General features: G+C 43.9%; 1 pseudogene; it reads left to right on the top strand.

Moving 5' to 3' along the window:
• The first annotated feature begins 1,378 nt into the window (after window positions 1–1,378).
• On the top strand, window positions 1,379–2,047 carry LOC142452680 (elongation factor 1-beta pseudogene; annotated as a pseudogene).
• Window positions 2,048–22,671: the final 20,624 nt, after the last annotated feature.

The raw sequence follows: 22,671 nt of genomic DNA, 5'->3' as shown, positions 1-22,671 counted from the left end.
AAGCATAAAATAATGAAAACAATATTCAAAACCTGATTATGGTGATGATTGTACACCTCTTCTTGAAGTGATTTAACTATTGAATTATAGGCTATGTTAACTTTATGCCAATCAAACTGTTGAAAAAATAAAATAAACTATGTGGGTATAGAAATGATAACTTGAATGGGACATATTATAGGACAACATGCTGCTGGAAACTTAATCTTTTTCGGAAACAACACACATGCTACACAGCAACCACGTTTCTTGCCCAGCTGTTGGGAAACACTAGTGCCCAGCTCAAAGACGGCGGCCACTGCACTGCTTTGAATACTTTGCAAAGTCCTGTCGTAAGCTAGTCTCCAGAATCAACCTCCTGAAAGCGTTCACTACCAAGTCTCACATTCCAGGACTTTGACCTGTAGTTTTCCCCCATTCCAGTTATCATCTCAGTATACCCACATTTCACAAAATAAAAATTTTAAAGAGCACAACCCTGGTACACACCTTCCTTTACTTTACATTTTTGTCTTGTTCGTATACTATGCTATCTGTCCTTGTTTTGTCTGAGGAACTCTTTCTTGGTTTAGGCGCAGATTCTAAAAGGCACACAATGAATTGTTCTAGGATTTCCATTCTTTTCAGTGCTACCATACTTTTTTTAATCCAACAGGTCAAATATGCATAGTCAATAAAGATAGATAAATGTCCTCTGGTGTTCTTTGCTTTTAGCCAAGCTCCATCTGACACCAGTCATGATACCCCTCATCCCTTGACACTGCCTTCTGAATCCCGCCTGAATTTCTGGCAGCTCCATGTTGATGCACTGCTGAAACCATTTTAATCATCTTCAGCAACATTTCACTTGTGCTGTGATATTAATTATATTTGATCATTTATGAATTCAGTCGCATCGTCTTTCTTTGGAAAGGGAACAGACAGAGCTCTCTTCTGGGTGGCTGTCTATATAACTGTGTTCCTCATTTCTTGGCAGAGATGAGTCAGCTCTTCCACTGCTGCATCGTGTTGAAGCACCTCAGTTGGTATTCCATCAAGTCCCGGAGCCTGGTGTCTTGCCGATCCTTAAAGTGCAGATTCAAGTTTAAAGGTCATAGAACACTACAAATGCTTCTCAGGGATTTCTCACCGATACTTGGCACCACTTCAGCTTGTCCAGCCATTCTTGAGCTTCTATAATACAGTATAAAACAAGAACTGACTGTTTATTAAAATATTGGAGGTGTAGTCAAAGCAGTGGTCAGTGGGAATTTTATAGATTTAAATACTTACATTAGATAAGAGAGAACTTCCTTTTTGTCCCATCTCTTAGTGTTCTACCTTTCGTCTGCGCCCACTTTCCCTCCGCTGCTGCCCACCTCCTGGTCCAGCCAGCGCCATGGGTTTCAGAGACTTGAAGAGCCCTGCCGGCCTTCAGGTGCTCAATGACTCCCTGGCCGACAAGAGCTACATCGAGGGGTATGTGCCATCACAAGCAGACGTGACAGTGTTTGAAGCAATCTCCGGCCCTCCACCGGCTGACTTGTATCATGACCTACGTTGGTATAATCACATCAAGTTGTATGAAAGGGAAAAGGCCGGTTTGCCAGGAGTCAAGAAAGCTTTGGGCAAGTGTGGCCCTACTGATGTGGACAACAGCACAGGGAGTGGCGCTGCAGACAGTAAGGATGACGACGACCTCGCTCTCTTTGGATCTGAGAGGAGGAAAGTGAAGAAGCAAAGAGGCTAAGAACTCCCTGCACAGCATGAGTCAAAGAAAACCAAGAAACCTGCACTTGTTGCCAAGCCTCCCGTCTCACTATATGAGAAACCGTGGGACAATGAGACCGATATGGCAAAATTGGACGAGTGTGTCAGAAGCATTCAAGCAGACGGCCTGGTCTGGGGCTCATCCAAGCTCGTTCCGGTGGGGTATGGAATTAATAAACGTCAAATACAGTGTGTAGTTGAAGATGATAAAGTTGGTACAGATATGCTGGAAGAACAAATATCTGCTTTTGAAGACTGTGTGCAGTCCATGGATGTGGCTGCTTTCAACAAGATCTAAACTCCCTCCTGGATAGTTGCACTTAAATAAATGACTAGAGGACAAAAAAATAAAAAGAGAGAACTTCTGAAGTTAGTAATCTGAGCGAATTGAATCCACAGTAAGTAGAAGAAATTAAGTCTTAAAGAGTAGAAACCAGTGCAATGGGAACATGCATAATTTACAGAGAAAAATCATTGAAATTAAATGTTCCAGTTATTTTTACAGTTAGTAGCTGCTGAGTGGGCTCCATCCAACTTCTGACCACAACGTGATGTACTCTCTCATGAAATGTTGCCTGAGTCTGTGCCGTCTTCATAAATATCAGCACATTTGATTTCATTGCTGTAGCCCTTGGGGAGGGCATTCCAGTCTGGGGAGCTTATCTTCTAGGACTATATGGGCCAATCTTTCCCGGGGAATTACAGAGTTTGACAACCATCTACTTTCCAGAAATAGATGGCCAAGTCTTTCTTCAAACTCCGCCTTCGCCTGGGAGTTCCACTGAAGCCTGTCCACCGTGGATGTCCCTGAGGTTATTTGAAACGCCAGCGACACAGTTCCCAGTGTCATAGCAGCACACAGGCACCACAGTACAACAAAGTGACAGACAGACGGTGGCTACTCGATACTTATCACTGATCCCTACAAAGATTGGTCCATTCATATGCATAGACACTTTAATTAATATTAATCCCAAACTCGATCTAACATAAATGAATGTCAGCAAGAAGGGAATGGATAAATAAAGGGTGGTGTCTTCATCTACGCAGTAATAAAAAGAAATGAAATAGTAGTCTATACAACAACATAGATGTTAGCACTTCAAAAAGATTACCCAGCGTGCCCCCCCAAAATATGCATTGTAAATCCTAACCTTTGTACCTGTGGTTGAGTAGTCCTGCTGGCACAGCAGTTAAGCGCTCAGTTGTTGACCCAAAGGTCAGCAATTTAAACTCACCATTCACTCTATGGAAGAAAGATGAAGCAGTCTGCTTCTATAAAGTTACAGCCTGGAAATTGTTATGGTCCAGTTCTACTCTGTCCTATAGGATCACTATATATTCATGTCAGAATAGACATGGCAGTAACTGGTATGGGGACACCTGTGAATCTAATTGCATTTGAGGGCAGGCTTTCTTTTTTTTAAGAGTCCATATCAGTGTAAATATGTTTTAAAGCCTATCAACTTTGAGGAGGTTAAGAAAGTAGAGACGGGGGAAGATAGATACTACCCTGTATGGAGGTTATCCATTAACCAAGGAAGAAGGACATTCTCCCTTAGCTGACATACAGATAAAGCCTTCCCCTAGAGCCAGCACTTTGATTTTGAACTACTTGCCTCCTAAACTATGAAAAAATAAATTTCTATTTGGTAATGTCACATATTTGTGGGGTTTCTGTTGCAGAGCACTAGATAACTCTGTAACTGCTGTTGAGTTAATTATGACTCGGAGTTACCTTATTGGACCGAGTAGATCTACCCCTTGGGGGTTTCCAAAACTTCGAATCTCTACAGGAGTACACAGCCTCCTGCTTCTCCAGTGGAGCAGCCAGTGGGTAAGAACCAGGATGTGTGATTAGCAGCTCACTGTGTAACCCACCGCGTCACCATCCACATTGACCCAAAAGAGATCAATCATTGCCTGGTGTGTGGAGTGAGGTAGGAGGAGCCATTTCAAAAGGGGGCACAAGGGAAGTTTTACAGGCAACAGAAATGCTCTGTTTTTATTTTTATGGTATTTAGTGTTTCTATGAGGAGACTTCAAAAAGTTCATGAATAAAAAGGAATGCAAAGCACTTTCCCATGAACTGTGTGAGGCACCCTCGGATTCTTCAACAATGAACTGCACAATGTGCGTGCATTTTATTGCTAAGAAGATACATAATACTCTTCATGAAGAATGCTAAAATGGGAATTGGGGAGATATTTACATATAACTTTGGATTCTGTTGCCCAAGAGGAAGATGCTGGGGGGAGGACCCGATCTGCATGAGTATATGTGTGAGTAGGGTAAAAGTCGTAGGGATTTCCTTTTTCTGCCTCCCACCATTCTGGCCCTCTTATAGGTTGAATTAAGATTTCTCCCCCAAAATATCAAGTCTCATCCCCCAGGATCTGTAAACGTGAACTTGATTGGATATTGGTCTTTGCAGATGTTACCAGATGCATTAACATGAGGCTATACTTGTGTAGGGTGGGGTGGACCACAGTCTGGCTGATGTTCTCATAAAAGAGGAGATGGAGGGAAGACAGATAAGTCACATTAGAGGTAGATTTGGAGATACACTGCAGCTGCAAGTCAAGGGACATCTGGCGACACCCAAAGCTGAGTGGGGCAACAAGGGATCTTCTTGTAGAGCCTTCAGGCAGAGTATGACGCCCAGACTGGTTGATTTGTACTTCTGGCCTTTAGATACTAAATGGGGTTGTTATGAGACACTCCATTTATACCAGCGCCAGGGGGAGCACCCCTTCTTTTGCTTTGCTTTCACTATCTTTTTACTTGTATATTATCTTTTGGATGCTTATTTCCCAGTAAGTATGACTATAATTGTGCACATACTCACAACACAGAATTCCAGTCAGGGTGTTGGGATTTTAACGCACAGCTTCGGAGTCCTCCTCTGCAGGAAAAGCACAGAAGACACCGTCTCAGCCCAAGCATAATGTACAGCCTAATGCTTCACTACCAAGGGGGTGTTTCTCTTTTCAGTTCCCAAACAACAAGCCACCTGCTTCCTCAGGGTTTGGGTTTTTTTTCCAGGAACTACGTCTTTGAAGCAGTTGATGGGTGACAGTTCCCTCCTCCCCAGCACTCTACACACACACACACACACACACACACACACACACACACACACACACACAATGCTGCACTTCCTGGGGGAATTCAGACTCACTCAGAACTAGTTATAGGCGTCTGGCAGCTTCTCCACAGCCTGCGGTCTAAGAGGATGTGGGGCAGCTACTAGCAACCAGAAGCAGAATGGCAGGCAGAGGGGGGCTCATAAATTGCCCTAGAAAGTGTCAGATGGTTCCCACATGAACTATGCCAATGTTTTCTTTGGAGGTTGGCCCCAGAGCAAAGAATAAAAGCTTCATTTCACTGGCCCACCATCTGAGTACGCTAAACCTCTTGCTCAATACACCACTTCTAAAGCATAGGCCAGAGAAAGATGAGGCTTTCTACTCTCATTAAGAATTATAGTCTCAAAAAAAAAGAGTTATAGTCTCAGAAACCCACATGGGACCGTGCTATCCTGTCCTATAGGATCACTATGAGTCAGAATCTACTCCATGACAGTGAGTTGTTTAGTGAAGGAGTGAACCAGGTAGACCCTGGTGGGCCAAAGCAGCCCCTGACCAGACCATGCACCGTCCTCACAATTGTTCCTAAGTCTGAGCCCAGTGTTGCAGCCCCTGCATCAACCCATCTGGTCAAGGGTTTTCCTCTTTCCCTGGCCCCTCAACTTGACCAAGCAGGATGTTCTCCTCCAGGGATTGCTCTCTCCTGATAACATATCAAAGTATGTGATACAAAGTCTGGCCATCCTTGCTCCAAAAAAGCATTCTGGCTATACTTCTGCCAAAACAGATTGGGTTTTTTGGTTTTGGTAGGTTTTGGTATTTTCAGTATTCTTCACCAGTATCGGAAGTATATGATCCATTAAGCTTTGGCATTCAAATTGATAATATCTCATATCAAATATTTTAAAAATCCACATGGTCTTTTTGTTTTCCAAATTCTGGCCTCTGGGTGCTGCCGTCACTAATCTCAGATGGATCTTGAGGGCGGAGAATGCTGCTTATCTGCACTTCATTGGCTGCAAAGACAATCAGTTGTGTAGATTAAAACACATTCTGGATAACTTTTCAAAGAATGGGGATTTCAGAACACTTTATGCTATACAAAGCACGTGTATCGGCTACGAGGCAGTCATTTAAATAGAACAAGGATGTGCGACATGGTTTGAAATCAGGAAAGGCGGGCACCAGGATTTTACTTCTTTACCATGTTTATTGTATAAGCAAATCATCTGAGAAGCTGGACTATATCAAGAAGAATGCAGCATCAGAATTGGAAAAAGATTAACAACCTGAAACATGAGGATGACATAACTTTATGTAATGAAATTTAAGAGGACTTGAAGTACTTAATAATGATGACCAAAGACCGTAACTTTTAGCATGGGTTACAACTCAGTATAAAGGAAGAAAGTCCTACAAAGAAGAAACATGATAAATTGAGAAAGAACTGAAGTTGTCAAGGAGTTCATTTTTCTTGGACCTATAATCAATGCCTATGGAAGCAGAAATCAACAAGTCAAACGACATATTGTGTTGAGAAAATGTGCTGTGTAGGACTTCTCCAAAAGGTTAAACAACCAAGGATATCATTTTCTAAGTGACTAAGGATTAAGGTGCACCTGACCCACACCATACTATTTTCTTTAAAAAAAAACAAACATTTTATTAGGGACTCATACAACTCTTATCCCAATCCATCCATACATCAATTGTATAAAGCACATCTGTACATTCTTTGCCCTCATCATTTTCAAAGCATTTGCTCTCCACCACCATACTATTTTCAATCACCTCATATGCATGTAAAATCTGGCCAATGAGTAAGGTATCCTGGAGAATCAGTACATTTAGGTGATGGTGTTGGTAGAGAACATCGAATAATAATCAACTGCCAGAAGAACAAACAAGCTTCCTTAGAAGCAGCACAGCCAGGATATTTCTTAGAAGTGAGGAGTGCAAGATTTCATCTCTCATCCTTTGCACACGTTATGGGAGAGACTAGTTCCTTGAGAAGGACTTCATGGCTGGTGAAGTTGAGAGTGAGCAAAAAAAGAAACAACACAGAAACCCCTAACGAGATGGACTGATAATCTGATCACAACAATTGTCTCCAATATAGCGATGAGACTGTGTTAGTCCAGGTAGACTAGAGAAACCAATTCAAAGACAGTCATATGTGTGTAAGAAAGAGCTTCATGTACATGAACAATTGAATATTGAGAAAACGTCCCAGCCCAGTCCACATCAAGACCATAAGTGTGATATTAGCCCCTATGTCTGATATCAATCTATAAATTTCTCTTCAGACTCAAGAAACATGTGCAATGATGCTGAATGCAGGATGATCACAGGCCAGTGGGTGGAAAGCCTTGTGGATCCAGTGGTGGTGGAAGCATCTCTGTTCTTGCAAGGGTCTCCACATGGCTCCTTCAACTCCAGAGCTCTAGCATAGCTCAATGTGACTTGTCTGCAGAAATGTCTCACAGGGAGTCCACATATGTCCCACCTCCAGTGAGCTATTTATCTCCCTAGAGCCTCCAAATGAGGTCACCAAGCTGAGACCTGATTGACAGGCCAAACTCCACCCCTTCACGCTTCCATCTCAAATTGACAACAGATTATGGAACTACCACAGAGACGAAGAACAGGTGGTATTTCATTCTGTTGCGCACGTGGTTGTTATGTATCAGAACTTACTCGATGACACCTAATAAACAACAACAACCTGAAATGATAAAATAAGGAATGTTTGGTAATTTGTATAAGTAGGTGCTGTCCCTGAGAAATCATCAACCCTCTAAGATCACAGGGAAGCATTTCCCCCAAGGACAAAGTTCAGGGTGTGAGCACAAAAGGAGGAATGAGAATGGGAAAGACAGGGAAGAAGCGGGGTAAGTGATGGCACAGTATAGGGATTAAAATGAATGAAATGAAACATAAAGTGTATGAATTGCTGAATGTAAAAGAGATGATATGCTCTGTAAACCTTCGGCTAATTAACAGTAAAACGTTTCTTGAATAAATAAACTACAGTTTAAAAAAAGCTTAAGAATCAACATAATCAAAACCTGCAAAGGCTGTGAAGAGACACTTTACCACAGTATCTATTCAAATAGCCACTAGACACATAGACAATGCTAAGTATCATTAGTCATCAGCCATCAATGAAATGAAAACTACAGTGAGATACCATTTTACTCCCACTAGGAGGGCTAAGATTTTAAAAGGAAAATGCTGGGAAAGATATGGAGAAATTAAAACCTTTATCCAACGTTGATAGGAACGTAAAATGATACAGCCTTTCTAGAAAATACTCCGGAAATACTTCAAAATACTAGAAGTAGAGCTGCCAGCAATTCCACAAGAATATGCACTAGAAACCTAATCGATGTGGCATAACTAGACATAACTAAACTTATAAATACTTGTATTCATTGCAGCACTATTTGCAACAGCAAACAAATTAGAACAGCCTAAATGAATCACTGTTGGTGTCAGACGGACCTTGGCTGAAAGCAGAGGAAGCCGAGAACACCAGGACTATGTTTACTTTATTGGCCGTGAAAGGCACTTGACTACGTGAATCATAGCAAAATATGGATAACCTTGAGACGAATGAGAATTCCAGAAGACTTAACCATGCTCACGCAGAACCTGTACATGCTGTTGTTTGAAAAGAACCAGGGAATACTGCATAACTTCGAATCAGGAGAGAGGTCCATCAGGGTTGTATCTGCTTACCATCCTTATTCAATCTGAACACAGAGTCTGAACTAGAGATATAGAATACTTTGGTAACAGGATTGGAGGAAGGCTTATTAAAAACCCATGAGATGCAGGTGACACAACCTTGCTTGCTGAAAGCAAAGAGGGCTTAAAACGCTGGCTGATGAAGACCGAGGATTGCAGCCTTCAGTGTAGATCATGAGTCAATGAAGGGCAACCAAGATCCTCACAGCTGGACCAACAAGTAACATCATGATGTATGAGAAAAGCTTGACATTGTCAAGGGTTTTGTCGTACTTGGATCCCCAATCAAGGCTCATGGAAGCATCAATCAAGAGGTCAAACGATACATTGCACAGGGTCAATCAGCTGCACACAATCCGTTTAACGTGTTGACGAGCGAGGATGTTCCTTGGAGAACTGAGGTGTGCCTGGCTATTTTCAATCTCCTCATGTGACTTTTGGACACTGAATCCGGAAGCCCAAAGAAGAATGCACACGCCATCTAGCTCAAAAGCAAAAAAGCCCACATGGAAGAAGCACACCGGCCAGTGCGATCACAAGGTGCCAAAGGGACCGGGTATACATGCAAAAAAAAAGATGTATGTGTGTATATGTATATATATGTGTGTGTGTATATATGTATGTATATATATATATATATATATATATAAAATATTGAATGAAGGGGGAAGTGCAGAGTGGAGACCCAGGGCCCAAGTGTCGGCCAATGGAGATCCCCTCACAGAGGGGTTCAGGAGAGGAGATGGGTCAATGAGGGTGCGAGGTAGTACCGATGAAGAACACAGCTTTCCTCCAGATCCTGGATGCTTCCTCCCCCCAACTACCATGATCCGAATTCTACCTTGCAGGACTGGATAGGGCAGAGGTTGTACACTGGTACATATGAGGGCTGGAGGCACAGGGAATCCAGGGTGGATGATACCTTCAGGACCAAGGGTGTGAGGGGCGATGCTGGGAGCGTGGAGGGCGAGTGGGTTGGAAAGGGGGAACTGATTACAAGGATCCACATGTGACCTCCTCCCTGGGAGAGGGACAGCAGAGAAGGGGGGCGGAGGGAGACTCCGGATAGGGCAAGATATGACAGAATAACGATGTATAAATTACCAAGGGCACATTAGGGAGGGGGGAGCAGGGAGGGAAGGAAAAAAAAAGAGGACCTGATGCAAAGGGCTTAAGTGGAGAGCAAATGCTTTGAGAATGATTGGGGCAGGGAATGTATGGATGTGCTTTATACAATTGATGTATGTATATGTATGGATTGTGATAAGAGTTGTATGAGTCCCTAATAAAATGTAAAAAAAGAAAGAAAAAAAAAAGAAGAATGCACACATCTGAATTGTGGTGCTGGCAAAGAATACTGTCCAAAGAACAAACAGATCTGCTTTAGAAGAAATACAGCCAGAATGCTCCTTAGAGGTAAGGATGGCGAGACTTCATCTTGTGTCCTTCGGACGTGTCATCAGCAGAGGGCAGACCCTGGAAAAGGACGTCATGCTTGACAAAGGGGAGTGAAAAAGGGGAAGACGCTTCCACCAGACGGATCGACAGTGATGGTAACAACGGGCTCAAGCACAGGAACAATTGTAAGGATGGCGCAGGACTGGGCCTTCTGCTGTACAAAAGGAGACATCAGCCCCCAGAAAAGGACATCATGTTGGTCAAAGTGAGAGTCGGCACAGAAGAGGAAGACTTTGACCAGGCGGTGGACTGACACAATGGCTACAACAATGGGCTCAAACTTAGCCAGGACTGTGAGAACGGGGCAGGACTGGGTCAGGTTGGCTCAGAGTACGCAGTACTGTGCAAGTCAGAAAAAAGCCAAGGGCGTGGCAACACCACTTTCATAATGAAGTGCTCTTGGTAGAGCAAATGGTCAAGGACTCAACTGCTAATTAAAAAGTAGGTGGTTTTAATTCATCTGAAGGCACCTCAGAAAACAAGTCTGGTGATCTCTTCCTGAAAAGTCACGGCCTTGAAACCCTCTGGGACAATTGTACTCTGCGTCCATGACCCCATGTACTGGGGTCACCATGAATTTATAAGGAACTTGATGGCAGTCAACAGCTAACTACATTTTCCAAAAGATCATTTACCGTCAATGTTACTGAATCCATTTTTAGCCAAGTTAAATAATAAATTAATACCATATTCATAAGACAGGAAATATTCCCCCTCAGCATAGTACATTAGCTACATTACTGAAAGGCTTTCTTGCCCTGGAAATTTTTCAGACTGAACATGAATGGTCTTGCACATGGAAACCACTGTAAATGTAATACAGTGGGGATTTTCTCAGTCATCCCCCGCCCCCCGCAATGATGTTAAAATTTTCCTCAAACTCATATATGCATTGATTTCACCACTACTTCTAAAATAAGAATTCTCTAATATTATACTGACATCTAGCTCTGTTTGATTTAGTTGTCGTCGTTAGGTGCCATGGAGTCAGTTCCAATGAAGCGACCCTGTGTACAATAGAGGGAGAGTCTGCCTGATCCTGTGTCATCCTCACCATCTGGTTGAGCTCATTGTTACAGTCACTGTATCAATCCATCTTGACGAAGGCCTTCATCTTTTTCACTACACCTTCACTTTATCAAGCATGATGTCCTTCTCCAGGGACTGGTCTCTCCTGATAGCAGGTCCAAAGTATGTGAAATGAAAACTAACCACCCGTACCTCCAAGGAGCATTCTGGCTGCATTTCTCCCAAGACAGACTGTGTTAGGCAGGATTCTAGAAAGAAAAAAACCAGGACACTAGAAGTATATATATGTGTGCGTGTGTGTGTTTATACAGCAAGAAGGAACATGACTAATTAGTCCACACAGAAGTACAGAGGGCTCAGTTCAGCTCACTTTTGTGGAATAGTTAATATACTGAAGGTCCTTCCAACTCATGAGCTGCTGGTCCAAGGTCAAGGAAGCAGACAGTGAAGTCTGCCCTCAGGCAAAACAGGCAAAGGCAGCAGACTGCAGGTGGGGCAGCAAGAGTCAGTAGTTCAGGAGCTTAGCAAGGCAGCCCTGATGGGGTCTTGAGATGTTCAAATGGCAACAGGATCCACCATACTTGAGCTCAAGTGATGTACGCATCAGCAGCAGGTGAAGCAGGTCTCGGTGGAACCTCAGTGATGCACTGAACGACAATGCAACACAATCGACTGATCAGATGGGTTGGCTCAGCCCACAGAAAACAGCACTGCACACGGTTGAGGCAAAGGACTTGCTCAGGCAGCAGAGTGCTGGTAGAGAGGGGGGAGGGCCTTGGAAAGACATTTATCCCCTTGCCCTCCAATCAAGTTGCGACCTGATTCAAGTCTGTCCAGGTGTTCCTATGGAGGCCTAGTTGGCACAACAAGCCTAACTATCACACAGACTTGTTTGTTCTTTTGGCAGCCATGGTATCTTATGGAAGAGGCTGATGGAGGAGAGAAAGGAAGCACCCAACCCCCCAACTTAAGCACTGATAACTGATGATCTTTGTGTTAGTGTGGGTTGACTAGAGAAACAAATCCAGAGACAACTCAAAGGTGTGTAAGAGAGCGTTTTATATCTGAGAGTAACTGTATATTAAGAAAACATCCAGGCCCAGTTCAGAGCAAGTCCATAAGTTCGAGATTAGCTGTGAGTCCGACATTAGTTCCTATATCTGACAGTACCCCATAAATTCTTCTAGAGTCACACAGAACATGCAATGATGCTGAAAGCAGGAAGGTCACAGGCCAGTGGGTGGAAAGTCCTGTGGATCCAATGGTGGTGCATACATCTTCAGAGCACTGGCTGCCATCAGCATGGCTCCATGTGGCTTGTCAACAGGAATGTCAACTAGAGAGAGCGTGCCCTGACTACAGGGAGGAAGACAGGAGTTCCCAGAATCCTCAGGAGAAGGCAATGCCCACAAGGAGGGATCAGTTAGGCTGTGACCTGATTGACAGGCTAGACTCCATCCCTTCACTCAAGCTGACAGGAGGTAATCTTCTAAATTTTCTTGAAATATGAGGACTGTTGATAGAAGGTACCATCCTGTTGGTTTTGGCTCAAACCAATTGTATATACAACAAAATGAAATACCACCTAGCCCATATCGCCCTCACAACCATTGCTACATTGTTGCGGCAATTGTGTCAATTTGTCTCATTGACCTTCTTCCTCTTTTTTGCTCACCCTCTACATAACCAAGGCTGGGTTCTCTAGAGAAGCAAGACCAGCAATGCATGTATGTCTTTATATATAGAAAGATATCTATATCAAGAAATGGCTTACACAATTGTAGAAGTGGGTAAGGACAGTCCTGTCCTAGTTCCTGAGACAGATGTAAATTAGGAGCTTCTCCTGATCCGTGTGGCAGCAGAGGCTGATGAATACAAAGCAAGAAGATGAAGCACAAAGACCTCAGACTGGTGGATGCAAAGCTAACTAAATCCGAGATTGGCCAAATGAACCCAAGGCCGGAAACCCACCAGTGACTGCTGGGATTGGTAAACAATATAGCAGGAAATCGATGAGATACACCAGTAAAAGTGAGTTAGCTTCTGACAATATCAGTTTATGTCAAGAGTAGGCCACACCCTGAATAAAACTTTCCTCAGTTATATCAAGGCCGTGGCCAAATTAAGGGGATGGTACTCTCCCTTATTCTTCTTACACCTATATGGCAATTTCACAGAAGAAATCACAGAAGATTCCATCATGAAGTTAACCATCTGTATTAAATCATGTCATGGATCACATATTAAATCATCATGAGCAGATCTTGGCCCACTATGTTAGATCATATTATGATCATCTGAATCCTGGTGCACCCAAATTGACATAAAATCTAACTATTGCACCAAGTACGTTCTTAATCTTCAGAATGATCTCTCCTGTTAACATGTCCAAAGTACAGGGGCCATCCGTCTTTCTAAGGAACATTCTGACTGTACTACCACCAGGACAGATGTGTTCTTTCTTCTGACCAAAAACCAAACCAGACCCACTGCCACTGAGTCCTTTCTGACTCATAGTGACCCTATGGGGCAAATTAGAACTGTCCTGTGGGCTTTTGAGACTGTAACTCTTTATGGGAGTAGGAAGCGTCATCTTTCTCCAGCAGAGTGACCAGAGGTTTCAAACTGCTGACCCTGTGGTTTGCAGCCCAATGAGTAACCCTCTCGCCACCAGCGCTCCTTTCTTCTGACTGTCCAGGGTATATCAGTATTTCACCAACATCATAATTCAATTCCTCTTAAAGCTTCCGTATCCACTGTCCAGCTTTACATGCAGATGGGGTTGCATGGTCAATACCATGACTTGGGTCCAGTACACCTTATTCCTTAAAATAACATCTTTGCTTTTTGATACTTTAAAAAGGTCTTTTATAGGAGAATTGCCCAATACAATATGATTTGAAGGGAAAAAGCAACCAGAATTTCTGTGAAGAAAGGCTGAATGTCTCAGCCAGAATCCCGTTACTGAGTAAGACTCTCTTGAGCCTTATGATAAATGAAGAACCTCATGAAAGTAATGCTGTTACAGGGTCAAAACTATACTCTACTTGAGCTAGTAGGTGGGAACATTCACTTAAGTGTGTTTTCACCATCTGCTCTTTTAGAGTGGAAACCATCAGGCTGCTCTCTGTAAAACATCCTCATCTCACCAGAGTAAAACGCATCCTCCTGCCACTTGTACCCAAATGGCCAAGATGACAGCCAAAACCTTGAACGTATTTTAAATTCATTTCCCAGTTGAATTTGATGGTAGAAAACATAACTTCAACCCATTTCTAGAAAGCAGCAACATTGATCCAGTCCTTTAAGCTGATGCCACCTCCATTGAATGTGACAACATGTAGGAAAGCCACCTTGCATGTCTAGAACATGTGTGGCTCCCGCTGTGATCCAGAGAGGGAAACTGGTTGGAGGTGAGAGGGACAGGAATTCCTCTAAAACCCGAAGTCCCCAGAAACTTTTCCCTGTAGTTGTAAAAGTAATGGTAATTTTTAGTGAATCTACTCTACGTCTTACAAACACTGCTCTTGGGAGCTTTGTCACACAAGAAGCAGAAGTACCAAGGACTGCAGGCCAACAAGGCCCCTGGGTATTTCCAGTCGGACCAGCAGTGAGAAGCAGTACCATCATCTAGTGAGGGAAATATCACTTTCATGCATTTCCTAAACGCTGCGTTCAGCCCCGAGCACCTTAAATAGAGTGGATAAGCTGGCAAGAACTCTGTGGGAAGTGGCCCCAGATGGACCCCACAAACCAGCATTTACTGAGGTGCGTTGATCACGTCTCAGAATCTGGCCCAGAATCTTGTAGATGCAGCGTGGCTCTTGTACGTTTCGCAAGCTTGCTTTGACTTGAGATAGTGGCGCTCTTAAAGACCAATCTGCAACTTGACACTGTTGGCGGCTGGAGTAGCTCCTCTGCTTTCAGAAAAGGGACTCTGTCATACTGGTAAAATGACTTAGTTAGCATGGCATAACAACAAAGGCAGCCAAGGCACAGTGGCCTTGGGCTCTAACGGCCTATGAGTCTCTCTTCACTCTGAGACAGTTTCCCAGACACACTGACTGTGGGGACACTCACACTGGGCCTCTTCTCAGAGATGTCCTTCTGCCCCTATCCGTTTTCCTCCGTGCCCACTGCCGGCTAATCCTCTTTCTGGGAGAGGCTTCTTTTCCCTTTAACCTTGTTCTTATTTGTCCTTAAGTTTGCCAATAGTCTTTCCTTAGTTCTTGCTGATTTCTTCATTTAACTCACATAGTCTTATTTCAGCTGGTCAGGGGGTACACATTCAAGTGCCAAGGCCATTCTGAAAAAAGATGAAGACGCTTTGATTAGACACATGAAAACGTGTCTCTTGGGGAGTTGGTGGCTCACTGGAAAAGGCAGTGTTGTCGAATACAACCGAAAAGCTGTTCTGAAGACCACTGAGTAGTTGGGGCAGAGGGAGGGTGTTCGCATTTGGTTCTAGGACAGCTAAGGTGCGAGAGTGGGAGGAGGAAGGAGGACGGGGAAGAGAGACAAATCTGGACTTGCCGTGTGGAGGTGTGGCCACAGTCTGACAGTTCCTATTTGGCAGCTCCCAGCCAAGTTTGGTCACTCGTTGAGCATCAAGCATATTCCAGGTGCAAATCTTGACTTGATAAGTTGGATTTTGGGGTTTTTTGGAGGGGGAGCGTGGGATGAGGGCAATGTGTTGTAAATGATGGATGGACTTGGCTTTTTCTTAGCTTTGCCAGTAGATCAATTTTTCTTCACTCACCTGGACTTTCCATATAGCGCTGATAGAGAGCACAGAGTGGGGAGCATAGGGCAGGACTAGAGATGGAATTCAAAGACAATTCTGACATTGCTGTAATAGGACTTTGCAGCACAACATTGCTCTCATAAACTGGCCTAGAACTTAGAGAAAAGATTGTTGACACAACTTTATCAGTTCCCTGCATGGCATGAATGGTTTTCACTCAGCTGCTAACCAAGAGGTTGATTCAAACCCACCCAGGGCATCATAGAAGAAAGGCCTGGTCATCATCAGAACAAAAAATCTTACTATAGTGAATGAGGTGGGGAGTGCGGAGTAGAGACCCAAAGCCCATTTGTAGGCCACTGGAGATTCCCTGGAAGACGGGTCTCAGGGAGGAGATGAACCAGTCAGGGTGTGATATAGCAATGATGAAACATACAACTTTCCTCAAGTCTCCCCCTCCACCCCCACTATCATTATCCCAATTCTACCTTACAAAACTGGCAACTAGACCAGAGGATGTACACTGGTACAGATAGGAGCTGGAGGCACAGGGAATCCAGGGCGGATGATCCCTTCAGGACCAGTGGTGTGAGTAGCGATACTAGGAGGGTGGAGGGAGGGTGGGTTGGAAAGGGGGAACCGATTACAAGGATCTACATGTGACCTCCTCCCTGGGGTACAGACAATAGAAAAGTGGGTAAAGGTAGATGTCGGACAGGTCAAGATATGACAAAATAATAATTTCTAAATTATCAAGGGTTCATGAGGGAGGGGGAGCCAGGAGGGAGGTGGAAAATGAGGAGCTGATGCCAGGGGCTTACGTGGAAAGCAAATGTATTAAGAATGATGAGGGCAATGAATGTACAAATGTGTTTTACACAATTGATGTATATATGGATTGTGATAGGAGTTGCATGAGCCCCTAATAAAATGATTAAAATAATAATAATAAAAGAAAGAAAGACCTGGTGATCTAGTCCTGTAAAATTGGAGCCAAGAAAAGCTAATGGCACTCGGTTGTACTCCATAACTCACCATGAGTCAGAATTGACTTGGTGATAACAGGTATGTCTTTGTCGTTCCCTTTGTCTCCTCAGTGAGCCTGACCAGCAAGATGAGTGAGCTCATGTAAAAGGTGGTGAGGAAGAGCAGGTCAGGCTGGATGTGTGTGTGTGTGTGTGTGTGTGTGTGTGGTGGGAATGCGCATAAGGAAAGAAGCATGGTCTCCTCCAGTCCACGGTTAAATGGGAAGAAACAGAAGAAAAGAAAGGAGGTAAATGGGGGGGGGGGCAAGATGGCCAGATGAGTGCTCTCTGTTCCCCTTTCTGGCTTTTCACCTGGAGTGGCGGGGAGACGTGTTAGGTAAATTGAGGGAATTGCTGTAAAAAAGACTGCCCAAGATGCCCATTTGGAGCTTAGAGAGAAGGGCACAATTCCGACAAGACCATGCCAACTTGCTCTGTCGGTGCTGGAGTGCGGAAGGACATGGACAGGCAGAGGAAGGGTCTAGACGGACCTCGCTTTGTTCTCAGGGAGCTGAGGTGAAACCCAGGGCACTCTGCCTAGGTCTCAATGTGACAATGCAGGGTGATCTCACAGCAGAGCTGCAGGTAAGCAGCCAGACCAAAGCGTGGGAGGCAAAACAAAGCAGAAACCCAGGAGTCTGCAGATGGTAACTGCTACGGAAATAGAGACGATGCACGGGGGAACAAAGGGAAAGTCCTTTTGAACGCTGGAGAAGTCGGAAGATTAAATCAGGAGCTCACCTGGCATTCACCAGCTGAAGTCTTTCAGTCCTGAAGGCTGATGGAATACCTAGTGACAAGGACAAAGGCCAGCCCATTGGAGATGCAGGGATGCCCACCAGTGGAGCCCATAAATCCTCATGAGGCCAGGGGCCTGTCCATCTCTCATCAAAACAGGGAACTAGTAAGCCACGTTCCTTCAGCAACCTACATCCAGGTACCACCTGAGGTTGAGATGCGAGGGGAAGGCCAGGCTCACTGAGAGAATGAGCAACTTCATCCAGTAGTGACTTCACACAGCCTAAACTGTTAAACTACTTGAACTCTAATCTTGAATCCACGCTGGGCATTGTAAGCTTTAAACCAGATTGCACACACCTAGCGTTTTCTCTAAAGGCATGCGGAGCCATTACAAATAAAGACAAAATAATGTCATTACTTTTCCTCTGTATACTTGAGTTAACTTATGTGGTTCAGCTACATTACAACAAGCAAACAAACAAAAAGATTTAAGAACAAAAAGTCCTTCTCTTAATGGTGTTCATAACTTAGTGAAGAAAACAGATGTTTCACAAGCACTCATAATGACAAGACAGTTTCTGGTGAGTGTTCCAAGTGTGGGTTATATTGATGTCTTTTACCCAGAGGGCAGCAGTGAGCTTTAGCAACCTCCTTAGCAGAGATACTGCTGCTGTCTTCCTCCACCTGCAAAGGGACTTTTGACGGGTGCTCAGCAGGGTGGCTTGCATGTTGCCTGAATGTCTTTGGAAGGGTACTGGGGTCCACTGAGATGCCCTTCGCATGTTTGCAGAGAGCACTGCAAAGGATCCCGCGGTGAGTTCAATTGGGGCCAAAGCCATGCCTTACCATCGTCTTTCTCATGCAACCAAGTGCCCCCACATTTCCATCCTGATTCCAAGGCCTGAGATGGCTCCTCTAAGGGCTCCCATTGGGCGCAACCATTGCTTCTATTTTGATCTACTCCTTGATTTCATCGCCTAGCAATTTGTTACATTAGTGATTTTTGATCTGGAGATTTAAAACATGCTGATTATTCTCCACTATTAGCTTCTCCAACTTTCCACCCATCACTGTCACCTCCCATCCATTTACTGGCCTTCTCTGTCCTTTTCCATGCCCCGGGGGAAGAATAGGTGGCTTCCTTGTTGGGGGCCAGCTAGTGGAAAGGTATCAGCAGGGGTTACACAGGTGAGAGAAGAGCAAGATCCGAGTACTTTTTTCATACTGAAGGCACTTTCTGGTTTCTTCCTTGACTGCAGCCTCTGCTGGAGCTCATCCTGACACCACGTCTCAATGGGTTTCCAACCCACTACTGCACTATCTTCACTCCGCTGCTTCAAGCCTATGGATGGTGATGGATTTTGCCAGGCTTCTGTGCCTACATGTCTCCTATGGTCTCCCTTGAATCTGCTCACCCTCCTGCAATTCAATCACAAAAAATGATCCCTTTAATCATCTGAGTTGGACTCTGTTTCCTACTGGAAACTTCCTTCCCAATACTCAACAAAATCTGCAAGCTACTCTGTACAATGCTTCCTTGTTTGAATTTTTCATAGTTTAGACCACAGACCACCTGCTTTCAGAATTGTCATCACGAATCCCTGGAGCTTTTCCCATCACCTTCTGAATCAGGTGGGCTGTAAGAGGGTAGGGTTGAACCAGGAAAGCTCATTTAGACAAGTCCCTGAAATGTCCGTATGGCCATGAAGCCACGGCACCCTTGAACAGAGGGAGGCCCATTTCAGCTATGAGTTCAGCAGCTCTTGAGAACATGTTCATAGGTATGTTGATATCTTCCCCAAACCCTCAGATAAAGCCCCTCTTTATTCTTTTAGGATGAATCAAAGATTAATTACATGTGTTCCAAGTGATTTAAACATCTAAGAGAAAAAAGGTTTCTATAAATAAGACATTCTGGAGCCAAACCCACTAAATGTTTGGAGGTTTGCCTAACATGAATCCCTGTCTGCATTCTCATGAACACCCAAAGCGGGTATATCAAAGGGAATCGGAAATGTTCAGCCCAGTTTGCTCAGGCTCGAGATGGTCGCTGCTGCAAAACCACTGTGTGTATTCTGCACTCACTGCTTGGCATCTTGAGGGAGTTCAGATTGGAAGAAAAGAGAGGAGCCCAGTTCAGCATGGTTTAATTGACTATTTTCCCCCAAAACTATTTTATTAGGAGCTAATAAAGACATCATGCCATTTCCTAGTTCAATCACTTCAATCATTTCCTAGTTCAATCATTTCCTAGTACATTTGCTACCCAAATCCGTTTCAAAACATTTTCTTCCTTCTTGAACTCCTTGATAACAGCTCTCCCTTACTCCCGGACCTCCCACACCATGCCCCCAAGGAGCCCTGATTCCAGTTGTTATCTCTATTCATTTACTAATTTTGCAGATAGGAACTTGAGCTAAGGGCCCTTGCCCAGTCGCACTCCCAGTCAGTAGTTTGCTTAATGTATTGATTGATGTTTGCTGGCTCCTAAATGGGCTTCAGGTTACAAGGGGACTGTGACAGAAGATGACAGAGTTGATATTCTGGGTCAGGTCTTTCCACTTAGTGGGTCACGTGAGATTAAAATGTCACCTTTTTTGCAGTCTTTATTGGTTCCCTAATTCTTATAAAACATTACCACAAATATAGTAGCTTCAGTGAACAGTCACTTATTATCTCGGAGTGTCTGTAGGTCAGGTGTCCAGGTACAGCAGAGAGGGACCCTCTACTATGGTCTCACACATCGGAAGGGAAGGTGTAGGTTGTGTTCTGCTCCTTTCTGGAGCATCAGGTGTGATTGTTGGCCTAACTCAGCTCCATTGGGGTGTAGGACAGGGGCCCTGCTCTCTTACTGATTGTCTGCTGGGGGCACTCTCAGCGGGGACAGGCAGCCTGTAGTTCCTTGTCATGTGGCCTCCTCTACAGCTCCCTTTCCCCCACATTGTTTGAATCTCTCTTACTTCTGTCTCTGACTTTCAGATAGAGATTTCAACCACTCATGTGATTAGATCAGGTCTACTTGGAGAATCTCCCTTTGAATAAGCTCAAAGTCAACTGATGAGTAACTTCATCACAAGACTGATAACAGCTCATGTTCTCAGGCTCCACCCACACTCAAGGGGAGGAAATTACCTATGCAAGGTGTGCACATCAGAGACAGGAATGTTGTAGCCATATGAAAATTCTACTGACCACAAAATCTTAAGACAACCTATCTATAGTGAGTCATTATCGAGTGCCAGAATGTCCCTGGCTGGTACAAACAGTTAAGTGGTTGGATACTAACTAAAGGGTTGATAGTTTAAATCTTCCCAGAGGTTCCTGATGATCTATTTCTGAAAAAGGATTCATTGAACACCTTATGGAGCACAGATCTACACACAAACGCACACACACACACGGAATCCATGAGTCAGAATTGACAGCAACTGTCTTTATTGCACACTGAATACCTGAACCCCATATATCCATTAACTCACATGGTACAACAGCCCCTTGAAAAACAAGCAAAAGAAACTCACTGCCTGGAGTCAATTCTGACTCATTGTGACCCTTGTGGGTTTCCAAGACAGTAAATATTTACAAGAGGAGGGAGACTCATCTTTCTCCTGAAACTCTAGGAAACAGCTATTAATCTGATATCTTCCTCATTGTATAGATAGGTAACTTGAGGTGCAAAGAAGTTAAGTAATTTGCTAGGAACACCTGGCTACTGAGTGGCAGAGCCTAAAAGGGAAGCTCAGGGAACTGGCTCCCAAACCCTTGTGCATAGCTACCCAACTTGTTCTCTTGCTATCGTTTCAACAGGATCAAGAGTAACTTTTAATTTTTCTTTAACTGAGGCTTCTGCAGACACTTTTCTATAACCAATGAGACCTCCACAGTTAATCCTTTAGATGAACATTTCTCAATGTTCGATGAGATGAGCCTTAGTTGTGTGGGCTGCCCTGTGCGTGGTAGGATATTGAGCAGCATCTCTAGCCCCTAGCCACTGAAAGCAGTAACACCATCAAACTTGTCCCCAGACCTTAGCAGCCATTCCCCGAGGGGCGACATTGCCCTAGCTAGGGAAGCACACCTTGACTGGAAGGAAGGGAAGCAAACATAGTTGGCAGGGAGAAGGAGCAAGGGGGAGAACAGAAGCCATAAGTAGGACACTGGCTAGACCAACTATCTGGTATGGATGTTGCTGCTTTCTGAATCTTACTTTTCAAACATGAATAGAGCTAGAGATTGATAAGCAGTAGCCTCAACCTAATTCTTTCATCTTACTCCTTTTTAAAAAAAATAAAAATATATTTTAAAACATTTTATTGGGAGCTCTCACAGATAGTCTAACAATCCATAAATTCAATTAGATCAAGCATAATGGCACAATGACTGCTTCCATTAGTCTTAAGACATTTTTTTCTTCTGAAACTCTTTGATATCAGCTCCCCTTTATCCTCTCCCCCCACCACCACCCAGAGGAACCCTTATTGTTATGTATTATGATTGTTACTTTTACATATCTCATACCATCCAATGTCTCCATTCACACTCCTTTCCTGGCTGGATTAAAGACACTAAATGTCTGAGAAGAGCCAATTGTAATATTTCTTCTTCCTAAATACTAGTAATTAGACTGCTGTCATTTGTATTGTATTTCCCCACTTTTTAGAAAAAATTAAAGGTTAAGTATATATCTTGAAAGATTTCAGTGGGGAGAGGAGGCCTGGGGAACGATTGAGTTTGGGCAAAGGCTGTTCTTCAAACTTTAAACGGCTGCAAATCTCAGTACAAAGGCAACTTTTCCCCACATGATTCTCTTTCGGAACTAGGTCATTTATCAACGGCTAACCAAGTCGGTGCATGTTCACCCTTAGCCTGAACATGCTGTCCTGTAAATGGCCTTCAGAACCCGCCGTCTTTGTGCTGCTGCTATTTCCTTCCAAACTGGGTGAAGGACATTTTTTTCACACAGTCAGCAAAGAGCAATGTCTCTCAGATCTGCTATCTCACTAGTCCCTCAGGAAGGACTCAGAATCACAAGATTCAGTCTCTCAACTCTTCAGTTGTGTCACAGTTGGGGCAAACAGGTTTCATA

The sequence above is a fragment of the Tenrec ecaudatus genome, chromosome 7, assembly GCF_050624435.1.
Source record: "Tenrec ecaudatus isolate mTenEca1 chromosome 7, mTenEca1.hap1, whole genome shotgun sequence".
NCBI classification, from domain to species: domain Eukaryota; kingdom Metazoa; phylum Chordata; class Mammalia; order Afrosoricida; family Tenrecidae; genus Tenrec; species Tenrec ecaudatus.
This window is presented reverse-complemented; position numbering and strand designations above follow the sequence as displayed.